Below are 21558 nucleotides of genomic sequence, written 5' to 3'. Positions count from 1 at the left end.
CAGTCCCTAGGAGAGCATCACAGACTCCCCATCCAATCCCTGCACTGCTCTGAAGCAGGGATTGGCCTGAGCCGGCTGGATTAACGCTTGATCAGGCACAGGCTGTCTGTGCTGTTTCCCCAACCTTGCTGAGCAATACAGCTAGCTTGGAGAAACCTAAGTGCTCATGTCCATTTGGCCGGCCTAACACAGACGGCCAAACTGACATGCGCACTTAAAAGTGCACATCTGCCACTCCTCCTTCCCCTTCCCTCCGTCCCCCTCCTATGACCCGGCCTGCCTCTCCCTGCACTTGCTGGCTCAGTCAGCAGCTGAAAAATAAAATTATAGTAGAATATTGTTTTACTTTTCAGCTGCTGGTTCTGAGCAAGTGGAGTGATGGTCCTCCGCCATTGTGGGGGAGCCGCTAATTCTCAAATTGGTCATTTTAGAATTTGATTTCAAAGATTTTATATGGCTCAACAGACAGACGGAAGACTACACAGCCTTGCACACTCTGCTATCTATTGTAAGATTAATGTCACTATCTAAATTAGGATCACCACATATGATCTCAGTAGCATATTTCTTAATTTGCAATTCTTTAAGTTTGAGAAAGTCATTAAATTACAGACATGTTGACATTGATAATGCATGATCCAAGAAATTTAAGACTCTGCCTGATGATGCAACTGTCTTTAATGTAGCTGTTTGTTTAGTCCAGCACATTTTCATTACACATTACTTTTTGTACACCCATACAACTTATATGTCTGTGGAGGCCTGGCTTCTGCCAGGCTGGTGAGCCACTCTGGTGTCTGCTATGAAAAGATAATACTTAAACCAAAGCCCTAGAGGATTAACTCAGTTTCAGTCGTAGGATGATAAAGTTCAGCAGTTAGACATGACCCTTCTCCACTCTACTGGCAACCTACTAACTAACATTCACACTTCTTTACTGTTATAGAATATATTGCTGCATGCCTCACAACAAAATCCATGTATTCACCCTTTTCACTATATCACAAAGAGTACATTAACAAATCCCAAAAAATAAGCGAATCATTCGAGAATGAGCACAGTGACCCTATTCAAAATTAGTCACATAGAGCTGGCCAACAATAATCGATGGGCTCCTTGATCTGGGGCACCCAGAGAAATTGAAGCTGGGACCAGTTTCACTGCTGGCTACTTTCTATAGATATCCAACATAGGGATTCTACCATTTATTACATGAATATATATGCACCCATGTGTGTGCTGCTATTTTTATTTGAAGTATGTAATCATATGTGAAAGATGGTGTGAAAAGATCTGGGAAGACCCCAATGATGAAGCATGACACTGAACGAGGTTTCAGTGTGTGAGGGGTATTTTACAATTTTTTTAATCATTGCCCTTCCTACTAATTGAGAGAAGGGGCTCACATCTTTTCACACCATCTTTCACGTATGATTAAACACTTCAAATAAAAATAGCAGCACACACATGGGCGCATATATATATTCACGTAATAAATGGTAGAATCCCTATGTTTGATAACAGTATCAAGAGGAGGACGATTCTACCTTTTTCCTCTTCACTCACTCCTTTGATTTTTTGATTACTTTCTATAGATAACCACCATTTTCTAGGTACTACAGGACAACCTACAAGTAAACAAACTAGAAATAATCTGTTTTAGCCCACGTCTCAATGCGTTCCTTTGTAATTACAATTCTCAAACGCCAACATATTCTCGCATATTGGTGATTCTCTGGAACCTTTCTACTTTTGTCGTAACCAGGTCTGACTACATTAAGTATTTATATCACCAATTTTATGGAATTGTTGATTGTTGTGAAACAGAGAAGCAAGATTTCATGTCTGCCAAGTGAGAAGGAATACATTGAGCTCATCCAAGGAAATAATTACTGGAGTTTTTCCCTCCTTACAGACTTTTATTAGGTCAGGATGCCCTCAGATGATAATTGTAAAAAAATGGGTTACTGGTTGAAGGGTGTAAAACCCTTCTCAAGCAGCAACCACAGTCCTTGCCATGGTGAAGTCATAAGCAAACCTCATATTAACCTGTTCACAACCCTTGGGTAACTGGGCACCGAGCAGTCAGGCTTTACCTGCAGGCAATGTGTCAGTGTTGTGCAGCATATCAAACAGTAACACACTGAAAACACACCAAAAAAGGGACCCCACACCAGATTAGAAAAGTAGAGTAATTTTAATGAATAAAACAAGACTAAAACAACAAACTTCCTGTCAGTAGAGCCGGAGATAGTCAATTTGAAAGCTTTTATCAATAATAGCACCAAAAAGCACAAAGCACCAACGGTGGATCGGGAAAAGGTCACAAGTTCAAACTGACCGAGATGGAGCACGGGCCGGCTACAGGGACCCAGTTAGTCCCACTGAACAAAGTACCTTAAATCCTTATTTGTGGAGTGTTGCAAGGGTCTCTGTTGAAGATGCGTCTGCAGGCAAAGCAATGTGTCGGATCGAGATGCGGTGAGGCTGCAGTGTGAGGTCCTGCGTCACTGAGGATACCGTCAACAAGGGCTTGTGATGCGAAGTCTGGCATTGAGAATGTGTTGCGCTGTCGGGGCAATGCATTGGTTGCAAGGAACTGCGATGCGGAGTCCAGCGTCATCGTCAAGGCTGCTGTCGATATGGGATGCAATGGCCTGCACTGAGGAAGCGTCATGCAGTGACAGACTGCGAAGGGGGCCTTTGTGATGGTGATGAGCCACGCAGCACAGCAGTGCATCAGTTCTGCTCTGGGTTGCACAGCAGAGGGGATGCACCAGTTCGCTAGGTCCACAGCGGCTGGCAGAGCACCTTAGGCCCACTTCCAAGGGTCCAGGACTGGGGTGGCACCACTTGGCAGGGTAGTCTCACAGATGTTATGTTATTTATGTTACGTTATAGCTATTTCTAACGTGCGGCAATTACCTGAGGGGGTCCTGGCGCTAACCACTATTCTCTGTGAAAATAAGATAGGAGGCAACGTTAAAGCGTAAAAAACAGGTTTTCAGTCCAGGTGCTGGGGTTGAGCTTTTTGGAGCCTTCTGTCCCTGAGGCCCAAGCCATGACCCCTGCCACCTACCGTTGGAGCCACTCAGGGGTCCTGGTTTCAACAGATGCAGGTCCAGTCCTTTTCACCCAGGCAATGCGGGCAGCGGGTCAGTACAGCAGGGCAGCATTCCTTCAAACCATCAGTCCAGCAGAGTGGCAGTTCTTTCAGTAACACAGCAGTCTTTCTTCATGGAAGAGTATCCACAGTTCTAGAAGTGTACTGAAGAGTGGATGTGTGATGTCCAATACTTATGCCCAGTTCTACATTTGAAGTTGGGGAAGCTTCTGGAGGTTCATTCTCCTTTAAAATGCATAGCTGTTCTGCCTTGTTAACCTTGGCTCCAGACTAACTACAGGGGGCATGCAGACCTTTGTGAAGCGGCAGTACACAACACATTCAAGTGTAAGTATGGCTGTGTCCAGCTCCTCCTTCCCATCCTGCCAGTAATGGCCCATCCAGGCACACCTAAGCTCTCTATTGTGTGTGTAGCTGTGTAGGAGGAATAAACAATGCCAACTGTCAACTATACCCAGTCATGTGACCCAGAGACATTCTGCAGACACCAAATTGTTAAGTTAGGAAAATGCCAACTTTCTAAAAGTGGTACAAAAGGGAGTCAAGAGATCTGGGTTTAATCCATCATCGTTCTTTAGCCCACTCTGCCACCCCAGTTCAGACATGGCCATATGCAAATCAGTCTGACCCTGTGCCTCATGGGAACAGTCCAGCCAGAACTGCCAAATCCATGCCTTCCCTGGACCGGAAACAAGCTTTCTAGGACCGTTTTCTGGCATTTCAGCCGTCTTCGGCCAGGCTTGCTTGAATCCAGTGGCAAAGTGAGTAAGGGACTCACGTCTGAGCATAGCCTGCCAACTTATGGCGAACAAAGCGGTACAAAAGGGGGTGGTGATGGACGGAGCATCTGAACCAATCAAACACTCACTCCCAGTCAACAGATCTGGGTTAAATCCATCACCGTTCTTTAGCCCACTCTGCCACCCCAGTTCAGACATGGCCATATGCAAATCAGTCTGTACCCTGTGCCTCATGGGAACAGTCCAGCCCGAACTGCCAAGCCATGCCTTCCCTGGACCGGAAACAAGCTTCCTAGGACTGGTTTCTGGCATTTCAGCCGTCTTCAGCCAGGCTTGCTTGAATCCAGTGGCAAAGTGAGCAAGGGACTCACATCTGAGCATACCCTGCCAACTTATGGCGAACAAAGCGGTACAAAAGGGGGTGGTGATGGACAGAGCATCTGAACTAATCAAACACTCACACCCAGGCAACAGATCTAGGTTTAATCCATCACCGTTCTTTAGCCCACTCTGCCACCCCAGTTAAGACATGGCCATATGCAAATCAGTCTGACCCTGTGCCTCATGGGAACAGTCCAGCCCGAACTGCCAAGCCATTCCTTCCATGGACCGGAAACAAGCTTCCTAGGACCGGTTTCTGGCATTTCAGCCGTCTTCAGCCAGGCTTGCTTGAATCCAGTGGCAAAGTGAGCAAGGGACTCACGTCTGAGCATAGCCTGCGAACTTATGGTGAACAAAGCGGAACAAAAGGGGGTGGTGATGGACGGAGCATCTGAACCAATCAAACACTCACACCCAGTCAACAGATCTGGGTTTAATCCATCACCGTTCTTTAGCCCACTCTGCCACCCCAGTTCAGACATGGCCATATGCAAATCAGTCTGACCCTGTGCCTCATGGGAACAGTCCAGCTCGAACTGCCAAGCCATGTCTTCCTTGGACCGGAAACAAGCATCCTGGAACCGGTTTCTGGCATTTCAGCAATCTTCAGCCAGGCTTGCTTGAATCCAGTGGCAAAGTGACCAAGGGACTCACGTCTGAGCATACCCTGCCAACTTATGGCGAACAAAGCGATACCAAAGGGGATGATGGACGGAGCGTTTGAGCAAATCAAACACTCACCCCCAGTCAACTGATCTGGGTTTAATCCATCATCATTCTTTAGCTCACTCCACCACCCCAGTTCAGACATGGCCATATGCAAATCAGTCTGACCCTGTGCCTCATGGCAACAGTCCAGCCCGAACTGCCAAGCCATGTCTTCCCTGGACCGGAAACAAGCATCCTGGGACCGGTTTCTGGCTAATCAGTCATCATCAGCCAGGCTAGCTTGAATCCAGTGGCAAAGTGAGCAAGGGACCCACGTCTACCCTGCCAACTTAGGGCGAACAAAGCGATACCAAAGGGGATGATTGACAGAGCGTTTGAGCAAATCAAACACTCACCCCATGTCAACTGATCTGGGTTTAATCCATCATCATTCTTTAGCTCACTCCACCACCCCAGTTCAGACATGGCCATATGCAAATCAGTCTGACCCTGTGCCTCATGGGAACAGTCCAGCCCGAACTGCCAAGTCATGTCTTCCCTGGACCGGAAAGAAGCATCCTGGGACCGGTTTCTGGCTAATCAGCCGTCATCAGCTAGGCTAGCTTGAATCCAGTGGAAAAGTGAGCAAGGGACCCACGTCTGGGCATACCCTGCCAACTTAGGGCAAACAAAGCGATACCAAAGGGGATGATGGACAGAGCGTTTGAGCAAATCAAACACTCACCCCAGTCAACTGAGCTGGGTTTAATCCATGATCATTCTTCGCCCTACGTGGGAAGGGTATGCCCAGACGTGGGTCCCGTGCTCACTACGCCATTGGAGTCAAGCTATCCTGGCTGTTGACTGCTGATAGCCAGAAACCGGTCCTAGGATGCTTGATTCCGGTCCAGGGAAGACATGGCTTGGCAGTTCGGGCTGGACTGTTCCCATGAGGCACAGGGTCAAGACTGATTTGCATATGGCCCTGTCTGAACTGGGGTGGCGTGGTGAGCAAAAAAATGATGAATTAAACCCAAACCTGTGACTGGGGGTGAATATTTTGCCAATGTGCTACATTCTGTCAATCACCTTGTGTGTTTTGCTTTAGTTCAGCATAAGCACAGATGCTGACCATCATATTACTAGCAATTTAAGTAGATTGTAAACATCTGCATTCTTCGCTAGCCTATTATACTGAACTAGAAATAAAATATTGTAGTATCCAGCATGTACCTAATAATGTTGTAATTACAGCAAGTGGAATTGTATCACCATAAACAGAGAACATGAAGTGCTAGGGTTGCAAATGTCAACAGAACCCCTCGATGCACTTAATCTTAAAATCTGGCATATGTGTAGATTATTTATGATTGCAAATGTGAAACAAATCTTACCAGGCGTTCTCATGCTGTTTGCCTCTCTCCACCTCCACACTTGTTATTTTCCTGCCTACGCACCGCCTGCTGGCCTATCCTCCACCTTGTTCTCGATTGCGCTGCTTGGCGTTTGTACCTTCTCCCGTCTCAAGCCCCTCAAGTACTCAGTGTGGTAGTGTTGATTCCTGCTTAGCAGGTGTTTGCATCTACTTTGTGAGAGAAATTAGCAATGAAGAAATGTCTAAATGGTTTTGATACAGGATATAAAAATTAAGTCTCCCTTTACGCTAAATGTACGACTTTACGGAATACCGGTCATTAGAGATATCATACAAGTTTTTAAAAAACAGCTATTGTATCTATTGTCACTGATTTTTATTCTGTCTAATTGATTCTATTGCATTTATGAAGAAGGGGAAGTGGAGGGGTTCTCTAGCTGATCTCTTTGGCTTCAAAGTACTTTACTGCAACCAATCAGGCATCTGAGAGCCCTACAATGGTTTCTTCAAATGGGTGACTCACTTTCTCAGAGCAGTACAGTTCAATATGGTCACAATCAGGATGTCATACAGGTGGAGTACTGTATAGCCAAGGGATGGTTTAGGGTCAGTTCAAGCAAAATTACCAAGTGCCACTCCAGATGACCTCCATGTCATCAGGGCCGTACTGACCGTGCCAGACATCGCGCATTTCCCCGGGAGGCTGGAAGGGCGGGACTGGTTTTGCTCTAGTGCTGAAATATTGGCCCCCTGTTACAAAAGCAGCAGTGCTTCACACTTGTCCCGTCTCCAACACCCCCTCCCCGGGGCACATCCGAAAAAATTGCCAAGTCTGCTTTGAGTTCCCATTCCGGTCCTGCATGTCATAGAGATGTGTAGGTTCACAGAGATGTGTGGGCCACCACCTCATATTCTCTACCTTGTGGCAGGAGAACAGGGGAAAATCTGAGCGTCTGCTTGATGTCCAGTCGATCATGAGCAGCAATAGAGGTGAAAGGCGAACGTTTCTGAACATGCACCAGAGAAAGCGTCTAAAACTCAGCTAAACTGCGCTGGGATTACATGACACATGGAAACGAACTAGAAACATCCATTGGGAGCAGGAAGTGTAGTGGGCTGATATCAGTTCACTGCTGATATCTGTGCTTCACATTCATTGCACAGGTGTGAATTCAAGCTGTGTTGTCACAACTTCGAGCCCAGTTCATTGAATGTGGTAAAACACTTGTTTAGGTGTACTCTGTTATGTGCCAATGTAATGCATTATAAGGTAAGAGAAAACCGGTATGAGGAAGTAAGAGATAGAGAACAGTCATGACAGGACCGAGGACGAAATGGTGTGTGCTGGATGAGATGATGACACCCGAGGAGATGCATGGCAAATGTCACTGAATTCGGCGACATTGACAAGTTATCAGGAAAAACATTTCTGAATGTGCTTCTGTTTCTCCAGAAGGTTTAAACAAAGCATTAAAAAACAAGTTCTGAGCATGATTTCGAATAGAGGAAAGAACGGATTAGTAATGTTTGTAGGGATGAGAAAGGAGTGTGCAGCACGGAGGGTTGCAGATTCTGTGCATGTTGAAAAGTTCCTTACAAAACACACACACTTTATTCTAGAGCAAATATACATCTTATACTTGGGTAGGAAAGGCATGGATGAGTAGTCCTGTTAGTAGGGAACTTTGTGTTATACTGTAAGGGAAAAAGAGAGCAAGGGAAATGTATGGAGAAAAGTGACACATAATTAAAATATACATCTTAAAACGGGATATGATGACACCATTCATTGTTAGTGTTACTGTGGTGAAAAAACTGTATTGTCAGCAAAATAGTTTTTGATAGACAATATACTCGGCATAAAATAACAATTGACTATCTTCTGCAGCAGATAATGCTGGAACTATAATGCTATAATGCTAAGTGCCAAAGAACTATGTTCCAATTAATGTGTCCTTTGTTTTTCTGCTGCTCACTATAGGATGAAATATATAAGAAATATATGCAGACATTGCACGAGTGACAGAAGCTTATTAATTCAATTTCATTTCCCGAAGATTCTTTTCTTACCATATTTGCTATTGTATCAGCAGAGGCCTATCTGCATTAAGGAGAAATCTTAAGTACTTATACTTCGAATGAGATATTTTTCTCAAAAGAAGAGAGGAAGCTTCACAAGGCACATAAAACCCACATGACCTCGCTGCGAAAATTGATGCTCATCTACAGATTCCCACCCAAGGTTACTCAGCAGCACTATTGACCAATCACTACAACAATACCATGGTGAACCTAATGGAAGTGCTGCCCCCACCCCCCCCAACAAAGCTCAAGAGGGGAAATATAAAGAATACGTATTAATGGTTTTCCCTGGAGCTAAACGAAAATAGAAGACAATTACGTCTACAAATAAGCAAGTGGAGAAAAAATCCATCAGCATTGAATCTCCTTTCACTTTGTCAATCAAGAAGACAATACGAAAATACAATATTTGAAGCAAAATACTCATTCTTCAGGATGCAATAGGACCAGGCTAGAAGCCACAACGTTCAACATCATCAAACAACAATCAGACCCAATAGCTCAAATCGACACGGACCCCTCTAGAGAAAAATGCGAAGAGCTGGCTGAATTTTTCTCTGAGAAAATCAGAAGGATTAAACAACTACTCAACTCTTATCCAGTGGATGACCTCCCTTTTTAATTACGCCAAAAGATAACGCTAAGTGGGCTAGGTTCTGGATGGTCACTGAGACGTACCTAAGTGAAATCATAACAAATGCAAAACCAGCTTTCCACTCTGCTGATCCGATCCCATCTACCCTAATTGAACTGTCAACACCCATATCACCTCATACTGGAGCCATCTAATCAGTTTCCCTCTCCCGCTCTATAAAGTTCCAGAATATCTAAAAATAGGACAGGTTCCTCCACGGAAAGAACTACAGCGAATCCGGAAGACCTGAACAATGTCTGCCCAATTACCCATCTACCTTTTCTGGCAAAATGCCTGGAAAGCTGTGTTGCCGTCCGACTGATGCAATTCATTGAAGACAAAGACATATTTCAACAGCCTTCAATAAGGCTTTAGACTGGGCTGTAGCACTGATACAGCCATTGTGGATGACACGCTTTGTCTCATTGACAAGGAGACTCATGCCTGCTAGTGCTCTTTGACCTATTGATGGCATATGATATGGGCAGGCATAACATCCTGCTGCAGCACACTAAAAAAAGAATGGGAATAAGTGGTACTGTCTTAAACTCGTTCCACTCTTAACTTCCACATCTGCTCTCAACTAATCAAGTTGTAGAACTCTCCTTATAATCCTGCCACCATAATCTGTGAGGTTCCCCAAGGATTCATGTGGTCTCCTACCCTCTTCAACGTTCACATTTAACCCTTGGCCACTGCTCTCAATGAATCCAACCTCTATTCCCATCTTTTCACTGATGACCTGCAACTTCACCTGAAAGCATTCTCGCTTGATGAAATACACGACCTTGACAAAACCTTAAAAAACATACAATTCTAGCTACCCTTTAACCACCTGAAGCTAAACATGCTGAAGACAGAATTCCTCTTCATCTCGGGTCACAAGTCTGGCTTGAATATATCAACATTCGGAACTTCCCCACAAAAATCATTGACTTCACCAAATCACCTGAATCATTTTTGACAAGAACCTGAATCTGCAAGTTCACATAAAAGTCTCCACTAGAAATGTCCAATACCAGCTCAAACTCCTCAAAACCATCGAACCTTTCATTCCGGAACCAGACAATCTCTGACCATCTCCAGGTTGGACTATGGAAATTCACTTCTCACAGAATTTAATACAGCCTGGGCACGTAAGGGGGAAGTGATATCGTGCAGACTATGCTTTTACCGCACAGAACTTGACTGTTCGTCTGTGTTTCTGCCCCAAACTGGCCGACGAACGTCGGTGCCTGCTTTGTCCTATCTTTATGGCAAAGGTAGTTAGGACTTGCAAGTAGTCTTCAGATCTGTGCTTTACTGAAAGCACAGCATGCAACTTAGCCAGACTAGGGAAGTTCATGAATATAATTAGAATTGCTTTTAATGAGTTGTCAGACTAACGCCACTCCCATGACAGGCTAATGATTGCACATTCTTTAGCACGGTGCACTTTATCCCTCCAAGGAGGCAGCACGGCAGGTCCCTTGACAGTTTAGAAGGGGAGCATAACATGGCCAACATCCAATAAAATTAGTCCAGTTTACTAACTCCGAACTAACAAGTTACTAACACCTGTTGGTCTGTATTAACTGTGCTGCAAAAGAATAATTAATCGGTTAAGAGGGGAAGCACATAGCACTTTAAATCAGCACTTCCTGCACCTTATCCTTATTAACATAATTGCACAGCAGACATCTACCAGGTGCAGATAACCCGGACTGCAAGGGCCTCAATGTCCACCTGTGTATTCAATCTCGCCCTGAATGTCCTCGTTTACTCACAAGTCCTCAGGACACGCTAGGCCTTTTTTAGGGTAGAGTATAGGCTCAACACAAAGAGACTCACCTTACTACACTACAGTGAGCTTACGGTGGCATGGCCTGGCCACTGCTATTTTGACACCAGTGGAGACGGAGTGCGGAGTGCAGGAGAAGACGAGAATGGAGGACGGTACAAGCCAGGAGGAGAAGCAGACGAACGAGGAGGCCAACGGATCCACGCTTCGCCGTGCCACACTCCCGAGGGAGGGGTGTGGCTAACACAGGTACGGCAGAAGCTTTCGAGCTGGGCGGGGAGGAGGAGTTCAGTACCGCCATAGAACCGGACATACTGTTGTTACATCTCATCCGGTTGTACATAGCTGCACATAGTGTAAATATACCTGAACCCGTCTCCCTTATCTACCGCCTTTCCCCATCACTCTTTCCCCACCACGAAACCTCCACTATTGCTTGCCGTATATAGCACCAGTCAGCGGTGCCCCTCACTTCCCCGGTTCCCCTAGGGATGAACACGGTATGAGGACGTGAGACTAACGATCCTTCTGTTTGTGGTTTTCCTACACTGCCACGTCGAGAGAGGTCTCCAAGGAACTGCCAGGAGTGCGGCTACCTAGACAAGAAGGGGTACAACAGAGACAGCCTCACCACGGATCCCTCAGAGTTCGCCCGAGAAAGATTGACATTTCGCCATAAAAAGCTGTATGTGAAAATAAAACCTGCATTACCAAAACGAAGCCTACAGCCTCTCACTACCTCCCCCGTTACAGTGGTGCCAGAAGTGGGATTTCCTGACCCCCACCAGCAACCACTGATGGAGCAAGTGATACAACACCTCATTGAGGGACAAGACAAACTAGAATGGGCCATGAAATCCCAGATAACGACGGCGGAGGCGGATAGAGTACTGTTTAAAAATGCCATAAGCGCCCAACTTGCACACTTCCAGAAGGCCGCACAAGCATCTGGTCCAGTGACTGAACGCAGAACAGCAATGCCGCACTCTTCGGGGGTCTCCCTCCAAAAGTATGTACAAGGGGAAGACCCCGACGCCTTCCTGTCAAATTTTGAAAGAGCAGCACAGGCATGTGGGTGGCCTCCGGTGAAATGGCCGTTTTTCTTGGCCCCGCTGCTATCCGGGGAGGCACAAGCGGCCTATCAAGTGGCCAACCATGCTGGAAACACTCCTTATGCGGAAATCAAAGAGGTCATCCTTGACCATCTTGGGTTGGATGCGGAAGCATATAGGGTTCGTTTCCGCAAAGAGAAGGGAGTCTCGGGAGAAAATCCCAAGACCCTATACCTAAGGTTGAAGATGGCTGCGGAAAAATGGTTAAGACCAGAGCAGAGGAGCAAAGAAGACCTTATGAACAGCATTATCTTGGAGCAGTTCATGGAGGCCTTGCCCTACAGCACGCGAAGATGGTTGCGACAACACTCCGGACTGACAGTAGCACAAGCTATCGAAATGGTCACTAATTATTCTAGAGCCCAACCCCGGACCTTTACATGGGACTCCGACAAAAATCCTAAAGCAAATCTGGTTCCAAAGCAAGAAAAGAAGAAACAAGAACCAGCACCAATCATGAAACCCCGCCCGACAAAGATGGAATTTACCTCTCTTAAGGGTCCTCAATGTTTCGATTGTGGTGAATGGGGCCACATAGCCAGAATGTGTCCACAAAGGAAACCACAGGAAGAACCCATGGAGGTGGGGTATATCCCCAGGGCCGTCATGTATACAGCTGAGATGGGCCATCGTTCTATGTACGTATATCAATAAACGGGAGACATATCTTGGGGTTGTTAGACTCGGGGTGCCGCCAGTCCGTAGTACAACAAAAACTAGTATTACCTTCCCAGATTCTTCCCAATGCGTTAGTGCACATTAGGTGCGTACATGGCGATGTGAGACCCTACCCAGTAGCTCAGATCACTATAGTACCCCAAAACAGAACCCCTGTCACGGTCAAAGTGGGTGTTGTAGCATCCCTTCCTGAAGACCTTATAATAGGGGTAGACAACCCTGACTTCATGTCTCTGTTCGGTGCCAAGTTCCTTAACAGCCCAGAAGGCCCCCCAACCAAAATACCTGCCTTTTTAGCAACAGAACCCTGGGTCCTGGACAGAAGTTTTAGGTTCGCACAAACCAACGATGCCACTCTATTTAATGCCTGGGAAGCGGCACATGCAGCCCAGCCCAACGTAGTCATGACTTACCCTTGGTTTGTCATAAGAAATAATCTTCTGTATAGAGAAGGGAAGGTCGGTGATCCTCTCCAATTGGTGGTCCCTACTGACTTTAGAGAGCAGGTCTTATACTATGCTCACTCTCACCTCACTGCAGGACTCTCAGGGACGGAGAAAACCACGCAAAACATCACAAGACATTTCTTTTGGCCCGGCATTTACAAAGAGGCCGAAATATACTGTAAGAGATGCGAGATATGCCAAAAGAAGAATATGACCAGGCCCCAGGCCGTTCCCCTACAACTCCTGCCCCTCATAGGCAAACCTTTCTTACGGGTTGGAATGGACCTTATAGGCCCTCTACCTCGAGGGGAAAACACTTATGCTCTGGTTGTAGTGGACTATCACACACGGTTCCCCGAGGCCTTTGCCCTGAGGGCACCTACCACGAGAAACGTAGCAGACAAAATGTTGGAATTATTCTCCAGGGTGGGGTTCCTCAAAGAGATCCTCACGGACCAGGGGACTCCTTTCGTATCTTGAATGCTGAAAGAGGTGTGTAAAATGTTAAATCTACACCAAATAAAAACGTCAGCCTACCATCCAAAACGGACGGTCTCATTGAGAGATATAATCGTATGCTAAAAACAACTCTGAAGAAAATGATGACTGTGGAGAACAAAGACTGGGACAAAGTATTACCGCTAGCCCTCTATGTCCTTCGGGCTCAAGTTCAGAGCAGTATAGGTTGTTCACCTTTCGAGCTGCTTTATGGCAGACAACCTCGCTCTCTGCTAGAGATAACAAAGGATGCATGGGAGCAAGAGGAGACAGAGGAACAAAGGTCCCTCTTAGACTACACCCAACAACTCAGGTCCAAGCTAGGGAAACTGAGGGACCTGGCTTATTCGCATCTTGAACAAAGCCAGCGAAAGCAGGAGTCCTATTACGATAAGGGCTAGAAGTGGCAGACGCTAGAAAAGGATAACTGGGTATTGGTGTTACTTCCATCTTCGACTCAGAAATTCAAGTGCGAGTGGTTGGGTCCGTATCCTATTGTTGAAACGATAGGTAATACGACCTACAGAGTTAAATTATCTCCAACGAGACAACAAACGTATCACATTAACATGCTTAAAAAATGGATTGGGCCCCCTCCACGGGCTACCCATTTTGGCCTACCAGTGAGTGGGAACCAGTCCACTCTAGAGCAGTTGCCTATCAACCCTGACCTAACCCCACGGGAGAAAGAGGAATTCTTAAATGCCATATGCCCTTATCTCTCAATGTTCTCCGACACCCCGGGGTTGACACACTTGACTGAACACCGAATAGACACTGAAGAAGGTAAAATAATAAAACAGCGACCATATCGGATCCCTGCTGCAAGGAGAGCAGATGTTAGAAGGGAAGTACAAGACATGCTCGGGTTAGGTGTGATCAGGCCCTCACGCAGCAACTGGTCCTCGCCCATAGTGTTGGTTCCAAAACCAGACGGATCAACAAGGTTCTGCATGGACTTTAGGGCCCTGAATGCCATATCTGCCTTTGACGCCTACCCCATACCCCGGGTAGATGAGTTAGTGGAGAGGATAGGAGAAGCCAGGTATATAACCACCCTAGACCTGACGAAGGGTTACTGGCAGGTCCCCCTGAGAGAAGAGGACAGGCGAAAGACTGCCTTCACCACTGAGGACGGTCTGTATGAATTTAACGTTCTCCCATTTGGGTTACACAACGTCCTGAAAAACCATACTGACTATAGTTCAGTATGCCTGGACGATATTGTTATATTTAGCAAAACGTGGGAACAACACCTAGACCACATAAAACATGTCTTGGGGGCCCTCCAGAAAGCAGACCTACACATCAATGCAAAAAAATCGCGAGCAGCCTATCCCAGGGTTAAGTATCTTGTGTTTTTATTAGGTGAAGGCGTGATAGCCCCCCAGGAGGAAAAAGTGAGGGCCATAGCACAAACTCCATTTCCAATAACAAAAAGAGACTTACGAGCATTCCTAGGCCTAATCGGCTACTACAGAAGATTTATCGAGAACTTTGCAGCAGTCGCCAGTCCTCTGACCAACCTGTTAAAAAAGACTGTGAAACCCTCTCAACTGATTCAGCCCTCCAACGAAGCAAAAGAGGCGTTTGAATATCTCAAAAGTGCTATAACGACCAGCCCGGTCCTGATACCTCCTGATTTTGATAGACCCTTCACGCTAGCTACAGATGCCTCAAACACGGGTCTGGGGGCTGTCTTGTCACAAGAAGGGGAAGACGGTACCGAACATCCCATATTATTTCTTAGCCGGAAGGTACATCCACGGGAACGGAACTACCCAACAATCGAGAAGGAATGCTTGGCCATACGATGGGCCATTTTCAAGCTAAAGTACTACCTAGAGGGACGTACCTTTGTATTGTTTACTGACCATGCCCCTCTACAATGGATGCAGAGGAATAAGTCACAAAGCCCCAGAGTACTGTGGTGGTTTTTATTCCTCCAACCCTATTCGTTCATAGTAAAACACCGAAAGGGGAGGGACAACTGTAATGCAGACTTCCTGTCCAGGGCACCTTCTCTCCCCGAACGTGAGAGACCAGGGGGGGGGGGGAGTGTAACGAGGTACACCGCCACGAACGGGTGGAGAAACAGGACGCAGGGGTTGAATGGTGGCTCATGGATTCCTCCTCTCCCTCCCCTCAGGACTACCAGGAACCGTGGCAACCGCTGCCGCAAAGGGAGAGAATTCCAAGCGGCGCCTTTAAGTGGGCGTGTACTACAGACGAAGAACCACCCCAGCATGACGTGGATCTCGCTGCAGTGGGTAAAGACCAGGAAGACTACCGGTCGGCGTGTGACGACACCAGTGGAGACGGAGTGCGGAGTGCGGGAGAAGACGAGAACGGAGGACGGTACAAGCCAGGAGGAGAAACAGACGAGCCAGGAGGCCAACGGATCCACGCTTAGCCGTGCCACACTCCCGAGGGAGGAGTGTGGCTAACACAGGTACGGCAGAAGCGTTTGGGCTGGGCGAGGAGGAGGAGTTCAGTACCGCCATAGAACCGGGCATACTGTTGTTACATCTCATCCGGTTGTACATAGCTGTACATAGTGTAAATTTACCTGAACCCGTCTCCCTTATCTACCTCCTTTCCCCATCACTCTTTCCCCACCACGAAACCTCCACTATTGCTTGCCGTATATAGCACCAGTCAGCGGTGTCCCTCACTTCCCCGGTTCCCCTAGGGATGAACACGGTATGAGGAGGTGAGACTAACGTCGTTCTGTTTGTGTTTTTCCTACACGGCCACGTCGAGAGAGGGCTCCAAGGAACTGCCAGGAGTGCGGCTACCTAGACAAGAAGGGGTACAACAGAGACAGCCTCACCACGGATCCCTCAGAGTTCGCCCGGAAAAGATTGACATTTCGCCGTAAAAAGCTGTATGTGAAAATAAAACCTGCATTACCAAAACGAAGCCTACAACCTCTCACTACCTCCCCCGTTACAGTATTGAAGCCACAATACTGGAAATCTGTGCTTCTTTACACCTGGCCATTGTCTGTCAACTAGACAGAATGAATATGTCTAGAATGTGAGTTTCCGGTGCTTACATTTAACTTTTAGAGCATACAAGATAATTTTGAAAGGAGCAAAAATGACCACTCCCTTCATTTACTGAGACTTTAACAAGCAACATTATTAAACTGGATGTTCTACACCTTGGTCTGTACTAATATAGGGTGCATTGCCGTGGTCTGCGTAGTTGTGCACCATTTAAGTGACTGCGCAGGATGCAGACCTGGTTGTTGCACCCTACTACAGATAATGCTCAGCTTCCTGGGCAGCTTCAAAGTTCATTAGTGAAAGGGGGACTGGCTGTTTGAGGACACAGATCCCCCTGCAGGCAGATGCAGTGAGTAACTGCATCTGCATGCCGGGAGATATCTGGGGCGGTCCAAGGTACCCACTTTCCCACCTTTTAAGGGGGGCCCATCTCTTTGTAGAGTACTGTCACTATGCTTTCAGACAACCTCTTTTCCTCTGCGCCCTCATCTATAGCGCGGCCTGGGAACCGAGGCAGTGTTTTTCTGATTTACAAGGTGCCACTCCCTTATGTAATGGAGGGAACACAACCTTAGGATTATGCTGGCCCTATATGTGCAACAGTTGTGTTACAGAAGGGGCCGCACAAGTGCAGTGGTGTTTTAAGGCATCTGCAAAGTGGGCAATTGCTCAAGGCTCCCACCTTCCAAAGGGCCTCCTGGGAAAGTACGCTTTCTCTCTATCTCACATCTGTTACTCCATCCCAACCTTGAATGTGTTAGTCAATATGTTTTGGCATCATGCCACTTTGAATTAGCAACACATTTTTTCCGAACTGGAGCCCCTAAAGTATGTGTTGCCCTGGGCCCCCAAAATCCTTAAAATGACACTGCATAAGCATCTGCAGCCCCTTCTCCAGTATCAAAGTTCTCTTGGTGCAGAAAGTGGGTGCACACGCTGTTGCACTCCCTGGAGGTCCCTTTATTTAGGACTACAAAAATTTGCTAAATTTATGTCTACACTCAAAAAAATGTAAAATGTTCAAATTTAGAACCTGTCCTTCCTGGTTTCATTTAATATAATAGTTAATATTAATTCCCATATCACATATTTTAGCATAGAATGAATCACAATCTGTTGAATATGTATGAACTAGATCACTTTGTTTTTTAATTCTATTAGAAAAAGAGAGCCCTGACTTTTGTAACTAAATGCTCATAAAAGAGGTTTTCCCGATTTAGCATTAGTAAATGAGACTAATTGCTCTGCCATGGCTAGATTTCGTATTGTAACAGTATAATGATTTGTCGAATTATATAGAACAACTTGAAGCAAATTGCACATATTTAGGTTTCGTATACCCAGTACAAAAGTAGTTAATCATTAATTCGTGTATTGAATAGGTCCACGTTTGACAGGCGCACGAGGTGCATGTCCAACTCCAAAATATTAAACCGTGGTCAGACCAGTTCACTCCTCAAAAGACTTCCTCAGGAATTAATTGCTTTGATTGATAACTATTCACCCCTTCCTCGTGCCATTTAGACTCCTGATGAGGGAGGCATTTAACGTGAGCTGCATGCGCATACATTAGGCTGTAGGTCATTGAAAACATTACCGGAATAAGCAGTGAAACCTTTTCTCTCTTTGCTACTTCACACCATGAGCAACAAAAGAATCAAGAAATAAATGAGAAAGAGGACAAATGAGTAGGAAGGAATCGACGAGAGGGCAGTGGGAAGATAGAAGGCCACGGGAAATAGGTAATGGATTGGAGACTTTTTGTTGCAATTCCAGTTCCCTGTCGCAGGCTCATTTCTCACCGTACTCAACTTTCATAAAAGTTTGGAGCTCAATCAATCCAACGGAAGTTAGTTAAAATATATATTTTTTTTATTTGTGTCACTTCTGTGGGACACATATTTCAGTCAAACAGTTCCACATGAGACATACATATCTCCCAGGGGGTGAAGGTGTCTGAAGATAGGATTCTATATGTTGTCTCTGCATTCTTTTTTCCTTCCCAATTCAGTAGATGTATAAGGCCTTCAAGTCAATGCAAGGACAGGTACCTAAGTGTATTTTATGTCAATAATAACAATAGCATTGCAAACAAATGCTGTGCAAGTGGACAGGTTTGGTGCATAGAGCAGTAGGCAGATACGGTGGTTATGTTAGATCAAAACGAGTTATTGAGGTTAAAAACAATTGTGTGGAAGTTTTAAATTAAAAGACATGTTAATATATTTCTAATAAAACATGTACATGAATATACATATTTGCAAAATGCGGCAATTATATGATTTCTTGTTAGAGGAAATTATCCTTTAGGACAGATTTAAAGCGTCCTGGATTGAAGGGTTTGGCTGAATGACCGCGAGACATGAGTTCTTGTGGAGTATCCTAGAATAGAGGGGCCGAAACCTAGACATAGCACAGGGCAGTTTGAGTAAAACTTACAAGTTATTAGGATAGTGGTGTTTTTCAGGCTAAATATTTCCATTGAGTGGAAATATTGTGGAATGGAATGAACATCAAGCTGAAGTGTCTATTTTTTTACGGTATTAGGAATAAACTGTATGCCTCGGTTAATTTTTGATATAACCATCACTGCAGGGCTTCTGATTTTTGTGGCTTCATTTATTATCCATTTTCAACCTTTCACATTTCTCAGTCACCGCCACACACTTTACCACTAGATGATCATCAGGGATGTACAGAATTACTGTAGATTAGATATGTATTCTAAAATGTATCCCACCTTTTACGTATTTCATGAATGGATCCAAAGCCATTGACTCAAATCTATTAAATGAATTTCAGCATAGCTGAAATAAATACAACCCTAGCATAGATAGTCACCGGTTGAAGACTGTAAAGAATAAGTGTGTAAAAACTGAAGGCAGTACCAATGTGAAGACCAGTTAGATGCACTAGCTGTGACGCCCACAACTCTCCTTGCCTGACAAATACTTGTACCTGGGAACACAGCTGAGTTGAGGATCAAAAACAACGTACACCCTTGCATCTAAGTGAAGATCAAAGATCTAGTCATACGAGTCATTTAATAGTCTCTGAAGCAGGAATGCCAGGAAGGGGAGGTGAACTAGAATTGGATTCTATGAGATAGTATTGGTCATGTCGGAGAGAGAGAGTGGCTTTCACTTCTGCAGGTGTCTTCTAAGGATCACTTGCAGTGCAGCCCCCCACGTCACAGTGGTTGTGTTACGAGCAAGATGTCACTACCAGCTTCTGCCACAAAAAGCTAGGAACAGCTTGGACAATGTGTCTTTGCAGCTCTTGAACTCTAGCACTATTGCCAAAGCAAGGCCTAACACATTATTTTTGCACAACAGCTTGCGTTACTGCCATCTAACTTTTTGCCATTGCTCTTTTATTTTTAATATGTCTTGGAGGCTGTTGAGAGGCTTTGTCACCCAAACCAAACATTCTAAGGTGAACTGTGAGTTGTTTAGTAGCTTAGTTTTCCTTGCTGCGTTGGTATTAATTTTAGACTTTCCACTCTAGAACAACTAAGACGGATTTCTTTGTCCACAGGGTTGCATAACCCATCCAGTATCAATGGAACCAAAGCAAAGTGGTAGCCACCAGCACCAAGAATTGCCTGATGGGTGCTTGTACTAATCTTTTACCACCCCCATGATACTCTCTCGTGTGTGTAGATGGGGGTGGAGGGGAGGAGGAGGTAAGCTCTCACGGTGTTCGTAAAGAGCTCTTGAACAGTCTGGATCCCCTTAAGATGTATTACGGGAGTTCTGTCTCTGAGAGGCTGTGTGACCTACAGACATGGAACCAGACAAATTGCAAGTAACCTGCTTACTATTCTACGAGATATTGAGAAATCTTTACAAAACACCACTCAGCTGTTAAAAGCCCTGCTGGTTTAGATTACTACAGCCAGCAAAGAGACTGATTTACTATAGGAGTGTAATCTGGTCCTAAAATGCAGGTATACGATACTTGACTTTAGTTATGTTATGTTATGTAGTTTTTTTATATAGCGTACGGCTACTCGGTAGGAGTGTCCCGACGCTTTCCACCAGCAGCTCAAGATAACACAACACAGCTAAAAACGGAAGACAACAAAGAAAAATAATAGAAACAGTAGACACTAAAACAGACTAAGAATTAAAAAGCCAGGTCTTCAGGCCCTTCCTAAACTGGAGCAAATTGGCAGTGCTGCGGAGCGGGAGTGGAAGCAGATTCCAAAGCTGGGGAGCTCTGCAACTAAAAGACCGCCCTCCAGCACGAGCCTTCCTCACCCGCGGGACCACAGCTTTAAAGAGGGATTCCGAGCGAAGAGAACGGACTGGATGATAGAAAGTCAGTCTCCGCTGCAGATATCCAGCCCCTGATCCATGCAAAGCTTTATGCATCAGGGTCAGGGTTTTAAACTGGATCCGCTTCCTGATGGGGAGCCAGTGCAACTTCTGAAGCAACCCGGAAGCTCGAGCTCGTCTGCCTAGGCCGAAAATCGCCCGGGCAGCAGAGTTCTGCACCACCTGAAGGCGCTGGACCAGGTAATCAGGGAGGCCAAGAAAGAGAGCATTGGCATAGTCTAGCCTTGAACCGACAAGAGCCTGCACAGTAATCCTCCTGTGCTCCTCAGACAACAAGGGCAAAAATTTGCGGAGCATCTTCAGGATTCCGTAGCAGGTGCCGGCCAGGCCAAGAATATGACTACGTAGCGACAACTGGTTGTCTAACCTGACACCCAAATTTTTGGCCACCAAGGAAGACTGTGCTGGAGGGTTCATGTCGGACGGCCACCAATGCTGCCACTCCGGATCGGCAACGCAACCGAAAAATAAAATCTCAGACTTGCCCGAATTGGCCCTCAGACTGTTCCGCTGGAACCAGTCGAAGACCAATGCAAGACAGTCCCGGATTCTCTCTCCATCAAACTCTTGGTCTTTCCCGCATGTGAAGAGGAGTTGCGTGTCGTCGGCATAAGAGACGATCTGGGCCCCGTAAGCCTCCACCAAGGCCGCCAAAGGGGACATAAAGATGTTAAATAACGTGGGGCTCAACACAGAGCCCTGTGGAACC

General features: G+C 45.9%; 1 protein-coding gene across 1 annotated transcript in view; it reads left to right on the top strand.

Moving 5' to 3' along the window:
* CAMKMT (calmodulin-lysine N-methyltransferase) overlaps positions 1-21558 on the top strand; it is a 1527883-nt gene that overhangs the window by 1024914 nt on the left and 481411 nt on the right. The window lies entirely within an intron of this gene.

This window comes from Lissotriton helveticus, chromosome 6, assembly GCF_964261635.1.
Source record: "Lissotriton helveticus chromosome 6, aLisHel1.1, whole genome shotgun sequence".
NCBI classification, from domain to species: Eukaryota; Metazoa; Chordata; class Amphibia; order Caudata; family Salamandridae; genus Lissotriton; species Lissotriton helveticus.
The sequence above is the reverse complement of the archived record's forward strand: the minus strand, read 5'-3'. Positions and strand labels throughout refer to the sequence as shown.